This window comes from Ambystoma mexicanum, chromosome 8 (genome assembly GCF_040938575.1).
Source record: "Ambystoma mexicanum isolate Mex_15411 chromosome 8, UKY_AmexF1_1, whole genome shotgun sequence".
Taxonomy (NCBI): Eukaryota; Metazoa; Chordata; class Amphibia; order Caudata; family Ambystomatidae; genus Ambystoma; species Ambystoma mexicanum.
The window spans coordinates 521,774,561-521,788,732 of record NC_090929.1 but is presented as its reverse complement, the minus strand read 5'-3'; the positions used below and the strand labels follow the sequence as shown (position 1 = coordinate 521,788,732).

General features: G+C 51.4%; 1 protein-coding gene across 5 annotated transcripts in view; it reads right to left on the bottom strand.

Annotated features, from left to right (window-relative positions):
- TNFRSF14 (TNF receptor superfamily member 14) overlaps positions 1-14,172 on the bottom strand; it is a 661,986-nt gene that overhangs the window by 295,293 nt on the left and 352,521 nt on the right. The gene's annotated exons all lie outside the window — the stretch shown is intronic.

Sequence of the window (14,172 nt, the reverse complement as noted above, 5' to 3'; positions counted from 1 at the left end):
ACACCAACTACAACCGGCCGCACGGAGGAGACGCAGGAGGAGGAGGAGGGCAAGGCAGGGCCAGCAAGGGCTGCCAGCACAGCCACTACCACCACGCAGGCAGCCCGCAATCCCACGCCTCCGAGCACATCCGTTCAACCTCACTGATGAGCAGATCCACACCCTCTACCGTTTGGACCGGGACACCATAGCCGCCATTGTGGACATGACACAGGCTGACCTTGTCAGCATGATAGATAGCCCAACCGCCATCCCATCCCTACTGAAGGTGGTGTCTGTACGACACTTCCTGGCCACAGGCACCTACCAGCACACAGTCGGACAGTTGCATGGCATTTCTCAGCCACTGTTCTCACGGACACTATTGCAAGTGCTCGATGCCCTCCTGCAGCACGCAGACGACTACATCTCTCTACCACGCTCGGAGCAGGAAATAACCAACACAAAAGTGGGATTCCATGCACTTGGCGGCATACCGGGTTGCATTGGTGCCATCGACTGCACCCATGTGGAATTGGTCGTCCCACATGCCATGGAGGCCCAGTACCGCAACCGAAAACAATTTCATTCACTGAATGTACAAATGGTGTGTGACTCCAACAGGATCATTACACATTGTTGTGCCCGATTCCCTGGATCAACCCATGATTCTATGGTCTTGAGGAACTCTACAATACCACGCTACATGGAGCGACACGCAGGGAACAGATCCTGGCTACTCGGTGAGTCTCATTTCATGCATGATGATGTGGGGTATGTGATGCGGCAATGACCTGGCAGGAAGGGGGGGGGGGTGCGTACGTAGCAATGGCATTCCACATAATTCGTTTATCGTCCACATACAGGTGATGCCGGATATCCACTGAAGAGATGGCTCCTCACACCAGTCCGGAACCCACGGGACCAGCATGAGGAGGACTACAACCATGCCCACTCACGTACCCGTGTAGTCATTGAACAGGCATTCGGCCTACTGAAGACTCGTTTCCGGTGCCTCAGCAGGTCTGGCGGGGCACTCCTGTACCGCCATGAGAAGGTTGCAAAGATGGTGATGGCATGTGTCATGCTCCACAACATGTGCGTACGTAGAAATGTGCCCATGCCCCCTGACGCAGAACTGCAAGCACCTGAAGATGGTCATGATGAGGGTGGGGATGTGGCAGCACCTCAAGGAGTCTGCGAGGCACAGGAGGGCCGTGAAATTCGTCAGCATCTCATAGATGCATGCTTCTAGCACTCACGCCTGGTGGCTGATACATGGACACGGGACTCGTGGCACTGTGTGTGTCTGGTACATGCACAATATGGACTGTACGCCTATGATGGCCTAGTACACAAAGATCATTGTCCACACATCTCATTGTTTGATCATGCATTGTTTATGGCATATGTGATATCATGTTGAACACCCTATCGACCCGCCACCCAAGTGAGCCCAACACACCCCCTCCACCCTCCCACCTCCCACCTCCCCCCCGAACACCAGTGTCCAAAGATGCTCATTGTCAGTGGGCAGTCGCTATTGCAAGCCCCCTCTGCGGGTATCAGGGGCACCCCTGCCTGTGGAGCGCAGGTTCCTCCCAGATCTACGTTGGGGGCTGCCCTGGACGGAACTTGCAACGGATGATGTCTCTGCCTGCTCACGTCCATGCATGTCCCTAAGGGTTTGTGAGAGCTCAGTGAGCACACGGCGCACTGCGGCAAGTTCGGCACATACGTCTTTGGACGTCGCATGCAGTTCCCCCCTCAGGCTCTCGGTGCTCCTCTCCATTTGGACTCTCAGGCTCTCGGTGCTACTCTCCATTTGGACTCTCAGGCTCTCGGTGCTACTCTCCATTTGGACTCTCAGGCTCTCGGTGCTACTCTCCATTTGTGCCCTAAGTGTCTCAGTTGATGTTTCTATGTCTGCCTTGGTGCCCCCACATCCATCGGCATGGTCCTTGAGGAGCGTGGCCAGTTGCTGCTGTTGCACGATTAACTGGTCGAGGGACTGTTGCCTCTGCTGGGCCATGGCCATTTGCGGTGGTGTCACAGAGGGGCTGTTCGCCTCATGTTGCCCTGCCACAGGGCTTGTGGGGGATGGCCAGTCGTCGTCTTGTGGGTGCCCCTGCGTGGTATCCTCATGGTGTACGGGATGGAACAGACAGGGGGATTGGGACAGGTCATGGATGGATCTGACTTCGACATCCCCGTCTTCTGTGTCGGAGCATGCTGCCATTAATGGGGTGTCACCTATGGTGCTGCTGCCACCAGAGGCAGTACCTTCTGTGGCATCCATTGGGGGTACCTGTGGTGGTGCTGTTGTGGGCATGCTGGCTGCTGGGGTGCCTGTTGATGTTCCCTCCTGTGTGCTGCCACTTGATATGTGCTGCTGCCGTGTCTTGATGCGTGCAGCTGAGGTGGAGGGTCTTTGGCCGTCGGTCTTGGCCCTCTTTGCAGGTGTGCTGGTAGGGGTGTCCTGGAGCTCGTCGTTTGGATCGGACCCTGTGGTGGAGTAAAGGAGGGCGAGCGTTATTAATGGGTCTGTGGGAATTGGAATGGCAATGTATCACATGCATTGGGGTGGTACCTGAGGGTGATTTGGGTCGGGGCCTTGGAGGTGCTTTCATTTGTGTGTTGAGTGAGGGTGCAGTTGTTTGGCAGCCTGCAGTTAGGGTGTGCCTGCTGCACGTGTAGTGGGTGTTTTTGGGGTTTTTACTTATTTATGTATTTATTGTGTGTTTTAAAGTGCGCTATCAGGCCAATGTGTGTGGTCGTTCTCCTGGCCATGTGTTGCTGTTGCGCTATGTGGACACATGTGAGTCACATGATTGGACATTGTGGATTTGGCATGGTTTTATTTGGGCCACCTACCTGATTCTCCGGATGTCTGCACTCCTTTCTCCATCCCTCCGACTCCCTCTATGCTCTCCATTCCAATGGTGGAGGCACAGATTTCTTCCCAGGGGGTCAACTTGATGGGTGATTCCGACCCTCCCCCGGTGGCTGTGGCAATGTTGCGGTTGGCAGAAAGTATGCTACGGACGCGTATCCGCAGGTCGTCCCACCGCTTCCTGCATTGCTGTGGGTTGCGGGGTGCGGTCCCCACCGCACTTACCCGCTGTGCCACCAGGGCCCATATGGCCTTCTTGTTCGCAAGTGCCGTCCTGGTCATTTGCGTGGAGAAGACGGCGGCGGCATTCTCCTGGAGGGTCTCTGTGAGTACGGTGAGTTCCTCACGGGAGAAGTGGACCTGCCGCTTGCGGTCGCACGCTTTCTTCGATACTTTTCCCATTTTTCTTGGTTTCACTAGGGTGGATGACGGGTTGGGATGTGTCTCAGGGTGGTGTTTTTAGTGGTTGTGTGTATTTTGTGGTTTTATAGGTGTACGGGGTGTTGTTTCCCGTTCCGGGCCCATGTTTTTACTTCCGTTTCCGTATATTTACGGTCGCCGTACTTTCCGGTTGGCGCTCACTGCGGTGTCCGCTATGATGGGTGGCGGTATTGCACCTAGGGCGCCGTACGGCGGCGGTGTGGGCCGTTTTGGGGTCATTTCCGCCATCGCGGACTTTGCACTTCCGCCATGGCGTGGTGCTCGTGCCCGATGGGTCGGAATGGGCCGCACTTTGCTCCATCGTGCAATGGCGGAAACGCTATTTACGCTGTGGCGGTCCGGTCAGTCACTTTCCGCCAGGGTCGTAATGAGGGCCAATGAGAGTTTTCACCCTGTGCTTGTCAGTACTGCTCCTATCCACCAGCTGACATCCACCAGGATCTTTGACTCCTTTCCTGGATCGAATAATGCCATGGTAGCTTCTGCTGTGTTGGTGGCTTTGGCATCAGCGAATTCCCCCACACCCATTCAGCATCCCGTTTGATAAGCGCTCTCAGGGTTTCAGTGATGGTGGCTAGGTTGGACTGCTACAGAAATTGATCATGCCTAAGAAACTCCTTACCTCTGACGGATTGCCAGGGGGTAGGAAGTCCCTTATTGCTGCCACATTCTGTGGGTCCGCTGAGATCCAAAGAACTGGACCTTGGACTTCAGGAAGTTGAATTTATCTTCATTCAGTGTCAGCCCTTTTTCTCACAGACATCAAAACACTGCTTACACCAGTGCTATGTCTTCCTGCTCCATCTTGGAGTACAGTAGGACATTGTTACTGACGTTTATCACTCCTTTTAGTCCGGCCAGCACTCTCCGCACTGTGTGTTGGAACACCTCGGCCACTGACTCAACCTTTTGTCTCTAAACAACCCAGTATGGGTAGCAAATGTAGAGATTGCCCATAAATCCTCATGCTGGGGAATCTGGTGATACCCCTCTCGTAGGTCATAGGTTGAAAATATAGCTGTTCTCTGCAAGTCTGCCAGAATGTCATCCAGGAAGGCGTCCAATGTCGTTCTCTCTTAACAGCTCTATTGGGGAGATGCAAGTCCACGCATATCCTCACTTCCCGGGCTGCTTGAGTTTGGGCGCAATCACAATGGGTGACACCAAGGCATGGGACCAACCACCCTTTCTATTACATGCACCTTAGTTCCTCTTCAACCTTCTTAATCAAGTGCAACAGTATTCTTCGATGTTGCAGGACCACCGGCTGCTTCGTCTGGTCATACCAGTTGATCTTCCAGGCACCCAATCCCTTGAAATATGTCCTGATATTCTGTGCACAGTCTTTCCACATCCGTCTGATACACATTGTACGCAAAATGTACAAACCCTAGGCATTCAGCCGTTTGACAGCCAAGGAGAGTGTCTTTAGCTTCGGGCGTGACATAAAACTTGGCCGGCGTAGAAAATATCATCGAACACCTGTGAGTAGAATGCACCCTGCAGGGGAATGGGCTCCTTTCCTCCGTAGGTTAATAGCCATATTTTAGTGTGGCAAATGTGCCAGCTTCTAATACTGGGGCGACAACATCATGTTGACGGATGCCCCTGTGTCAATCAATACTGGGTCGGTGCGTCACACTCACAGTGACTCTACATCTTGGCTGTCGTTTTCTCGATTTCATTCCTAGCACACTGCCGACACAAAAAAAACCTCATCTTCATCATATGTCCCATATCGATACTGCACTGCCACAACCTTCATCCCTCTTCCCCTTTGTGGCGGATTAGACCCGTTTGGACGGGCGAGTCTATAGCGCTCTGCAGGCCTTTGCAAAATGTCAAATTATGTGGCATCTCCCACATTTTCTGCCCACTGTGGCAATGCTCTGCCACCAAACTCCCAGGGACTGTGTACTAGGTCTCTGGCGTGTCCTCTTTGCATTCCTCTGCCTCCCCCTCTCAGACGACTGGTGTTCTAAGGGACTGAGCTACCCGCCTGTGCCACTTCCACCTTCATGCCATTAATCGCATCCCACATGTGTGTCTTGCATCGTGCCTAGTTCCTGCGCCCTTCCTAGTTCCAGTATGCGAAGCAGCCGGATGCCTGGTTCCTTCAGAATTCGTTTCCTAAACTGGTTAGTTGAACATTTCTGGATGATTTGTCCACTTAGCTCACCCTCCTCATCTGGGAACGCACACGTTGCTGCTATATTTGTGACCACCAGCCTGATTTTATCCACGACAGTATTTGAAATGTTGCCTTGCACTGCATCCTACCATACTAGTCAATGTTAACAAGTGTCACACCTGGAGGGAATTGTGGATGCTATATTGCGTTGCATCTAGATAGGTTTGTGAATGTCGGCATCTGCCTCACTTAGATAGAATTAGGAAGGTTAGCATACACCACACTTGATAGCACTCTGATAGAAATGTGAATGTTGGCATGCGCCACACTTAGTTAGAATTCTTAGCTTTGGCCTACCTCCCATCTAAATGGGATTATGAATGTAGCATGTGCCACACCTGGGTGGAACTTGAATGTTAGCATGTGCCACACTTAGAGTTGAGAACATCAGCCTGCACCAGATCTAGATAATTATTGTGAAGGTTAGCGAGTGACACACTTAGATGGAATTATGTAGATCAGCAAGTACCACACTTAGACAGAACTGTGAATGTAAGAAAGTTAAATGCCATATAACCCACTAACCAATATAAGACCAAACTCTCTGCATACTTATCTAACTCAAAATCTCACACAACCATCTCTCACACAACAAGATGCACGCACTTCACCACACCGCAACAACACATAAGCCGCACCAACAGCACACGTGGACTGACACTGATCCAATATCCGCACCAAAACTCAGCACCCGGTGTCTACCAATTTGAAGCTACTAACAGTATACCACTCCTCTCACTATCCTACTCCCTCTTCACCTTACTAAACCACCCCACCTTCTTGTTTGCAGATCCGCCAGAGCGCCTGGGGACCAATTCCGTTGGTGACGGTGCGCTATATAAGTACCTTTCACATAACATAACATAACATGTATGTCCCAGCCATGTGTAAAAACTGGTGCATCTAAAATCCCTGACAGTTCGCATTGACCATGGGGGTGAAGTAATTCTTGAGTGCTTCCCTCATTTCATGGTATGACCCATTTCCTCATTTGAGTGTTTTTGCCAACTTATGCATCTCACTCCCCGCATAGAAAACATCATCAAGTTCTTCTTGTCATCATCTTTAATGTCTGCAGCATTATGAAACATCTCTGCAGCATGGATGCAGACTACGAAGGATTTGACATTGACAGCAAATGGATCCAAAACATCCTCTGCAGCCAACACCTTGGCCAGATACCTAGACGCTACCCTTGACCTCTCTCACCAGGTCAAAGGCCATTGCCTCCTCGGCTGCCTACACCACAAAACGTATGAATGCCAGTGAGGCATTCTTCACCACAACCAACCGCCTCACCATAGCCAGAGCCATCACCAGAGCCAAACTGGATTATTGCGACGCCCTCTTTGCAGGAACCTCGGAAGGCAACTTGAGCAATCTGCAAACTATCGAAAACTATGCCCTCCGAGCACCCATAGGTCTGTCCAAGTACGACCATGTCACAAAGGCCAGGAAAGGCGCCCACTGGCTCCCGACCCCTGAACGGATTAAATTCAAGACCCTATCCATGACACACAGGTGCACCACGAACACTGCCCAGCCTACCTATCACGGCGTGTGTAGAAATACACCCTCCCCTCGCCCTCTAAGATTCACAAACAGCCATCTCCTCAGACTGCCCTCTTCATCAGAAAGACCACAGGAGGAGTGAACTTTCCTGTCATGGCTGCAAAGTTCTGGAACAATCTCTTCATCACCCTGAGGAAAGAACCTTCCTACGGGAGTTTCAGGAAAAACCTAAAAACGTGGTTCTTTACCTAAAAAGCTCCCTGAGCTAACACACTAAGATTATCTGCTACCTGTCTCCTTTCCTACCCACCTTGTTCCTCTCTGCATGTAAAGCTCCCCTATTCAAGACTTTAAAATATTGTGATTCCCCTCCATCACCCCCCAACTCCTGGATTTGGATGTTGTTTCTTGTTCTTTCCGTAATTTCTATCTTCTGTCTCACAATGTAACTAGCGGCTAGATACCCATGGGTTCAGTGCGCAGCAACAAACGCAAAAATTAAATAAATAACTCTCCAGCTGCTGTTTCCATAGTAGCCACCTCGGTAGGTGCACTGCACAAGCACCTTTGTCTGGTGGAGTCTGGCAACAGCTGGGCCGTGCTGCTCTGTGTTGTGGTAGATGAAACACACCTCTGGTGTTTGTACTTTTCATGAACAAAAATTACCTTTATTTTTGAATGGTGCAGCTCCTACGCTGCACTTTATTTCGCTATACTCCAGGAGGTCCACTAATGAGGACCGCCAGTGCGGTGTAGCGCCTCACCTCATGCGGGCAGCTAATATCTGAGCTGGTCCACACGCACCGTCCCTGATCATCTGATCATCACAACTACGACGTTCAAGAGCAGAGATCAGGGGCCCGCCCCTCATTGCCGGTTGTTGCATGATCCCAGAGGGGGAACCGTGATATGGAGGTAAGCCTCTGTCACAGTAATAATGCACCAGGACACAGTGGTGGTTGACAGGGGAACTCCCTTCTGAAGGGCTTCGCCCTTTATTCTCTTGTACAGTGATTTGCACCGTCGTGCTGCCGGACCCGGACAAACATCACAGATATAGTACCATTATATGAGTGCCTAGCAAATGCCTATACCATACCTACAAAAATGCTCAACTGTTGGCTTTGCCAATACTTGTTTTCTCTTTTTGTGTGGATCGGGCTCAGGTTCAGCTTTTAATGAGTCCACAATCTAGAGAAAGCCAGCCAGCATTGCAACAAGAACCCATAGCAAAGGTTGCGTATTAACCACAGTCAAGCCCAGAATGCGCCCGTGCCTCATTTTTGCCCGGGACTCCAACACGTCACCTGCAAGTTAAGTGACTTCCATAAGGCTCACTCTGAGCAAGCACCGATTGGCGCTGGCACGTGAAGGCAGTGGCTAACGCAGCAAGGCACTTGAGCAGTGAGCTTTTATGCTCGGGACGAATGAAAGACTAGAGCTCGTTTGCCAGTCGTCTGGCCAAAGGTGTTATGCGGGCCCGTGAGGCAACTCGAGCCAGCCCTATTGGTGCTGGAGGCGCAGCACCTCTGATGGATGCTGGGGATCACCCATTCTTTATCCTGGTGCAGGGCGGTCCCTGCTAGGCTGTGCAGATATGGGCCTGGGGGGTGTTGGTGCACCCATGGATACCTTGAGCATCCGGTTACTGGATTAGCCTGTGCGGACACCAGCCACCAGGCTGGCATACAGGCCCCACGGCAACAAGGTTTGCAGGCCCGTGATCACACAGTGTCGGCCTGCAGGCATGTAATGAGCCTGTGTATGATCCAAGCAGAGTACTGCTCTGTGTGCCCCATGTTCCCTGTGTGCCCCGTGCGGGCGCCGGGTTCCTTCACATGCAGGGAACTGGACAGCGGAAATGGCTGCGCCACGGATCCTACCCTCCCTGAGGCAGGAGCGCTGCAGAGCAGCAGAATGCGCCACTCTCTATGCGGCCACCAGGGCCGGGCCGCACTTTTGCGACTGAAGTCACTTCTCCCCTCCAAGCAGGATAATGAAAACAAACAGAGATAGCGGTCCTGATTGAAAAAGAACTAATAGAGCAAACCACGGCAGAAGAGCTGAGTTCATAAAGAAGAAAATAACCATCTACCATCAAGCAAGACCACTCAGATCAAGCTACGACATTCACCTAGAACCAAAACCATACAATAAAACATGGGTCCCAACCTTTTGTGCACGATGAGCAAGATGTGCATATCAAATGAAATGGTGAGCAACATCAATTTATCGACTGGACATATCGGCGCTCAGTTGGCGGACAAATGATTGCAACACAAATTAGAAATGTAATAAACTTGTGACTGCTTATAGAAAAGTTTAATTTGCAGTATTTAATAGTTACTAGACCACGTGCAATTTTAGTAAAGGAAATTTGCAAAGCCTTTCACTTTATTTGATGTTAAGTGGTTGTTTACAAGAAATGTTGAGGAAATTTAGTGGTCAATAGTACATTTTTAGACACATAAGACCAGTCAAGTTATTCAAAAATATAGTAGGAATAAATAAGCATTACCAGAGGTTTCAGGTTGTCGAATTAAATATTTTAAAGACATTTAGTGCAAATGTCTGGACAGTAAAATTGGTCACAAACGGAACACTGATTTTCAGGTGTACTTTGGGGTTCTGCAAGGGGATTTTCTGGGATCTTTATTGGCAAATGCTGCACGACTAAGCATCCAAGGTCAACGATACTGTCCCACAGTCATTGATTACTGTATTGTGGATTGTTACTTCTTCAGGAATGTTAGGAAATGTTGCATTTTGGGCTTACTGCACAAAAAAACCCAGACTCGCTTAAAAGTGGAAAAGGTCGCTTTAATGTGACAGGCCAAAGCTCACAAATAAACGCTAACCTGGTCCCTGGCCTTACAGCCTAAATTAAACTCTTTAACATTTCGCCAAACATTAAATAAATAATTAACTCTTAAAGCCCCCAACAATTGAATGAATAACCCCAATTTCCTCCCTACCTATCTCCAGGTCCTTACCATCCCCTGACCATCTTCTCCAGCCTTCATCCCCGCTTTCTGCCCCCCTCTCCCTGGGGCTATGCCCCTCCATCTTCCATACCTGCTCCCCTCTCTGCACCCCCGGGGTAGCCCGTTCGTGCAAACAGCACCACCCCCATCCTTACCCGCGCTATCTCCCCCATTGCTTGCCTTCCCCCTCATCCAAAGGGGCCATGCCCCCCCGCCACCAGAAAAAACCCTCCCCTGAGGTGTTCTTTTCTGCCCCACCACTGAGTTGCTCAACACTTCCAGCTCTTCACCATATCCTCCACCAACAACCTCAAATCCAGTAGATAGTAGCTATTACCGTAAAGCGACAAATGAACTCCATCCTCCCTAAACACCTCAAAGTTCTCATATATAATCTCCTTGTGCTCAAGGACTCGCACCGCTGCCAGGCCACAAAACTTTATCATCTCCCTGTTTATCTTCTTCCTTGTACGCTCTACCGCGCCTTCTCCCATGCACCCCTCCACAATCTCCTTGGTAATAACTTAGTCCAGGCCAAACTTACCTTAGGCCAAATTTCCTTAAGCCATGCCAAGTCCCTCTTCATTTTCTTCAACAAAGCCACTCCCGTATCCCGCAGCAGATCATTTTCCCCAGCATGTATTATTAACCCATCCGGGGCCCCAAAACGCTCCTTCATCCCCGCTAGCATAGGTAGCAGTTGATCCCAGCGCAGCCCCCCAAACCCCGACCACCTCACCAACCCTATTTCATAGCTGCAGCCCAATTGCATGCCGAAAACCATCTTTTCTGCCTCTTTGCCCGCCCACTTCCCAATCGAGTGCCCGACAATCCAAATCTGCCGAGTCTGCCCCAGCCTCCTCGCCGTCTCTGCAAAAGAAATCACAGTGTCGCATACGTACCTCCACCCCCCACAAAGAGCCTCCCCACACCACGACCCCACTGCCCCTTCTCAACCAGACTCTTTTCCCAGCTCCCTGATATAACCCTTATACTTCCTAGACCTCCACCTACCCAAACTCTTGACCTTATCCTCCGACAGCCCCAAACGGTTACCCTCAGATGCCGCACCCATCCTAAATGAATGCGTACCAAAATCCTCAGGCTTTTCCCCCACCACTCCTAATGCTTTCTTCAGAACCCCCAGCACCTGCGCTGCCGACACCCCTGACCCCTCCGCATGTCTAAAAACCAACCCCGACCTGCCCCTTGATAGCTCCTTCCACGCCAAACCCGCCCTCACCGGGCACAGCTCATTACTTCCCCACCCTGGCGACACCCAGCAGCCCCTCCCCTTCTGGTCAGTTTTTGACCTTTCAATTCAAATATCCACTCCCAAATCTGAAAAATTGACATTCTCCCACTGTAACCCACCCGCACCCCCTTTCGCTCCCACAAGCTCCGACACCCTAAATGCCCCAAAAAACAACCATGTAAAGCAAGCCTGAAACATAACCCCTTCCCACCCCGACCAGCAAACTACTTCCAGAGCCCAGCATAACCTGACCAACAGGGTTGCTGAGATCAGTCTTCTGCTATCCTTCACCCCACCTCTTTCCCTCGCCCAGCCCTCTAACATCCTACTCGCCAACTCCCCACCATTAGGTGAAAACCCCCAAAACCATTTGCTGTAGAAGGCTATTCCCGCCAATTTCCCCGCTATGGTGGCCTTCGACCAACCGTTATCCATACACCACAAAAGAAAATTAACCACATCATCCCTTCTGCGCTCCCCAGCATCCTCCCAGCCCTTCCAGCTACGAGCCCCCTTCCTTAGAAATTCTCCCCACGCCCTCCTGTACGCTGCCCTAGATGACGGTGCCAGAGAACCCTCCACTAGCGACAGAGCTCTCAGTTTCCTAGCTTCCACAGCTCCTCCTTGATCCGCTGCCCGATCTGGTCTGGTCCAGGTGCCAATCCACGGAATCTCTGCCACTGAAAACGAGATAATGCATCAGCGATGCCATTATCTTTACCTGGTACGTGCGTAGCCCTGAACAGCACATTCCCTTCAAGGCATCGCAATACAAACTCCCTCAATAACCTCACCATCCTCTGGTCCACATTGAAATTCACCTTCTTATTTGACAGCTCCCTGCCCCACAAATCCAATGCCACCAATAATGGAAAGAACTCAAGGAATGCAATACTCCTCCCTTCTTCCAGCCACCTCGACGGCCACCTCTCTGCACACCATTTACCTTGCCAGAAGACTCTGAAACCCCCGCACCTGCTGCATCTGAAAATATCTGCACCTCCCAAACTACTGGATCCCCTTGTAGCCACATGGACACCCCATTAAACCCTTCCAAGAAACGTAACCAGATCCTGCAATCCTCCCGCACCGCCCCTGAAACCCTCACCCGATGATGTGGACATTTAGCTCCTGCCATGGCCCTGACATGTTCCTGCAGAAGGTACGCCCCGGGGCCACCACTACATGCGAAATTCAAATGACCTACCAGCTGCTGCATCTCAAGCAAAGTCACCTTCCGCGCCCCCACCACCTTCTCCAGCAAACCCACCAAACGACTCACCTTGTCGTGCGGCAAGCGTGATGTCATTGCCCTGGAATCCAGCTCACTCCCCAAAAATGTCAAAACCGCCGCCGCCCCTTCCGTTTTATCCTCGGCAAGGGCACCCCCAGCTCCTGCATCAATGCCTGAAAAGTCTGAAGCATGTTCCTGCACTCAGATTCATCATCCGCCCCACCGATAAACAAAAAGTCATCCAGGTAGTGTAAAACCCCCTCCGCACCTGAACTTTAAGTAAAAACCCACTGCAAGAATGAACTAAAACGTTCAAACAAAGCGCAAGAAATCGCGCATCCCATCGGTAGAGCCTTGTCTGCATAGATGCAATCCTCAAATTGCATTCCCAGCAACCAAAAATCTTCCGGGTGCACCGCAGGCAACCTGAACGCTGCCTTGATATCACACTTGGCCAAAAATGCTCCACGTCCCACCTTCCTTATTAACTCCACTGCCTGGTCCACGATCGCATAGGACACCCCACAATCCTCCGGGGAAATTAAATCATTGATTGACAATCCCTCCGGCCATGATAAATGATGTATCAGTCTGAATTCTCCCGGCGCCTTCTTAGGCACCACCCCCAACGGGGATATCACCAAATCACCCGGTAGATCCACAAATGGACCAACCACCCGCCCGGCTGCCACTTCCTTGCGCAAATTCTCCTTAACCACATCCCCTTTTTTTCTGGCCGATTTCAGATTCTTCGCCCATCTGCGCACCCTCGGACCTTGGTACCCCAACCTGAAACCATCCCTAAAACCATCCCCCAGGATCTTCGCCCCTTCCCTATCCGGATAAAAACTGAGCCACCGCTCCAGAACCTCTACCTTAACTGAAGTAGAAGCCTTTCCCAACAATCCCTCGTCCCGCTCCCCTGCCCCGCCCACGGTCTCCTTGCTGGAAGCACTGTGTAACCGGGTGCTGCCCTGCACACCGTCCGCGTGCATCCATCCCTGTTGAAACCCCAACACACTGCTGACCCCTGCCTCCTCCCACCGCCCCCTCGGGAGCGGGGCGACCAAGAAAGGGCCGGTAAGGCACGGGTAGTCCACTTGCAGTGTGTACCGTCGGCGCGGGCCTCGTCTGCGCCATCCATTGCAGCCAAAGGTCCATATCAATCTCCCCCCAAACCGCCTGGCTATCCTCAGCCAATCTCGCCCTAAATTCCTCGTCATATCAAATCCAAGCAAAACCACCAAAGCTCGTGAAAGCCTTCCTAATGACATCCATATACTTCCACAGTGCTACACACCTCTCCGGGAATTTTTCACAGTAAACACTGGCGTATATGATAAACGCTGATGTCCAATTCTCTATTGTCACCGGAACCTTCGGACGCAAAGCTAACTCCCTCTCCTCCTCCTTCGAACCCTCTTTTGCTCTGACCTCCCTGTGTAACAGCTTGAAAACATCCACAAATTCGCCAGCCCAAATCTTATCCTTCGTCGAAGTCATCAAATGCGCTCCCAATAGTTTAGTGATGCCCATATACGGCAGCTTCTTGTCCTTCACTTTACTCTCTGTCTCCTTATCTTTCGCTGCCTGCACCTCCGTTTCCCCGGGCTCCATCGCCCCATCAGTCTGGACCTCCACAGATGACACCTTTCCCTCCACGCAAGAAACCCCCGAAGCCTG